Genomic DNA, 2,273 nt, shown 5'->3' with positions numbered 1-2,273 from the left:
ACACATACTGTATATATATATATATATATATATATATATATATATGACTGCTGTTGAGGTCATGCAGTTATTAGAGCATGATGATTAAACTAGTCCTAGGTTAATGTAATGCAATTTGATCACATCATTTAAGCATTCAGTCTGTGTAATGTGGTTTACCTCCATGGCGAGAGCAGCGGTCTGCTGATCATAGTGATTCAGAAGGTTGGGCATGAAGGTGGTATTGTAGGCGAGGCCCTGGCACATCCTTAATGTGATAGGCTCACAGGTAAACATGCTATGGCTCCTGGTAGCTTCCATATTGATGGCCATACATACAGTCAGCATGGAGTACAGAACCCAAAGGAGATCCATGGCGTGTCCGTCTGTGCTGTGACTTGCAAAGAATGAGTTGTATCAAGAAAATCTGAGCTCCGCCATTCTCTCATTAATTATCTGTTGCTTGACACCAGACTTAAATTGCACAGATAGGGTGTGCTTCTCCATTTAGCTGTTCCAGATCCAGGTCTTTTCAGTGCATGTGTCCACTATCCAGTGTAGGTACGACTGTGGTTGCCATGCATTTATAAGATGTACATCTGTGGGAGAAAAAGCATCAGATGTCACATTTGATATGAACAGGCTAACATGAATTATTCATGAATGGGGTGACAGTTTATTCAAACATGAAAAATCTTACTGGAGATCTCAATGCGTGGAAAATGTTTTCAAAGTGCACAATGCATGATCAAAAGCACTGCCATATTATACTGGTAGTAAATAAAAGATGCTTTATTATAGTGTATTACCCAGGGGGATCTTCAATGTAACTATGTATTCATTGCAAAAGAAAACGGAACATTATAATCTCAGAAACACAATATTAACTTGTTCAGAACCGAATTATGTTCCATGCTTTCAGTCTAAATGCAACCATAAATAACAATTAAAAAAATAAATGTATGAAAAAATTAAATATTGATAGTTTAATAACTGGAATTCAATAACTTTAAAACAGTAAATCCCTTATTGATGTAGTTTTAGTTTTAAGATATATTTTGTAGTGCCTGTGCCCAGTCACAGGCTGCGGTTATTTCAAGATTGTCAACATAAAAAGTGATTTATAAGTAATTATGTTATTGATTTGGTTTATATGCCTGACACCTCAGTATTTTTACATTTAACTTGCAAAAACAGCAAAAAAACACCTTCCACCTAAAAAAAAAAAAAAAAAAAAACCTAACCGGCTTCTTGCAGAAAGAGGATTTTACTATCACAAATGCCCTGCGCTAAAATATGATTTTTATTTTATCCTTTTTATTGATTTTAACATAAACTCAATAAAAAATGTATGTTAAATGTAAAAACTGTCGCGTTTTTATCAAAATAAATGCGAACAACAGACAACCCTTTCCTTTTTTACCATATGAGCCCGTCTATCGAGGCGTGTAAGCAGCTTCGCTGTAAAGAAACTACCTTCAATATAACGTTAGGTGTCTGCTGTACTTTTAGGAGTATTGTTCTTGTTTTTACTAAAACGTGTTTTTATACTAAATGAATTTTGGTCATGATAAAAAGTCCTTCTTACCTCTCCAGCGTGTGGGACTCCACTCCGTTTCTCTAACAACACGAGCCCTGTGTGTCTTTCTGCAGGTTTGGAGGAGTTGTACGGCCGACGAATATTGCTCTCTCTCAATATAAAAGCATAATAGAACTTACGTCACTGGATTGAGCGTGAAAAAAAAACACATTCAGTATGCAAACATATTAACGGCTTCGGGTTATCCACGGATATTATCGCTGCAATGGCCAGGGGCCGCTGGGAGCGAGGAGCGTCTCGGCACTATAATGAAATGAAGTTGATTTGTGGTCGCCTGGAATGAGGGGCGGTGTGTTTAGTGGTGGGAAGTCCGACTGATTTGTGCGATTCGGTTCTTTTGGGCATTTTATTTCGAAGAATCGGTTCGAAACGAGTCATTGATTCTTTTACATGACGACGTAATTACGTCATCGCGTGGTCGTTTTATAATTTTTTTTTTCGATTACTAACGATGTTCGTGCCCCAAACCAGTTTGTTGCCGCCACAGTTCTGCTAGTAAAACATGAATACATTTAGTTCCTAAATATAATTAGCATTTACATTGAACAATACTAAAATTAATTTACATCTCTCAAATGAAAAGTGTCTGCCCATATTAATAAAAATCTGTTTAATAAAGTCAACTAGTAATTATCATGTTGATACAACTTTAAAACAACCAAATGAAAGTAAAACTATAAAACTACAATATATA

At 36.1% G+C, this 2,273-nt stretch overlaps 1 long non-coding RNA gene across 1 annotated transcript in view; it reads right to left on the bottom strand.

The window, feature by feature from the left end:
• Positions 1 to 1,873, bottom strand: part of LOC107698354 (uncharacterized) — a 17,357-nt gene extending 15,484 nt beyond the window's left edge. The window contains exons 1-2 of the long non-coding RNA XR_001635338.1: positions 1,568 to 1,873; positions 160 to 578 (exon numbers count right to left, since the gene is read on the bottom strand). This is a non-coding gene — a long non-coding RNA (uncharacterized LOC107698354). The remainder of the gene's footprint in view (positions 1 to 159; positions 579 to 1,567) is intronic.
• Positions 1,874 to 2,273: the final 400 nt, after the last annotated feature.

The sequence above is a fragment of the Sinocyclocheilus anshuiensis genome, unplaced genomic scaffold (genome assembly GCF_001515605.1).
Source record: "Sinocyclocheilus anshuiensis isolate Anshui unplaced genomic scaffold, SAMN03320099.WGS_v1.1 scaffold1746, whole genome shotgun sequence".
In the NCBI taxonomy this organism is placed as follows: Eukaryota; Metazoa; Chordata; class Actinopteri; order Cypriniformes; family Cyprinidae; genus Sinocyclocheilus; species Sinocyclocheilus anshuiensis.
The sequence above is the reverse complement of the archived record's forward strand: the minus strand, read 5'-3'. Positions and strand labels throughout refer to the sequence as shown.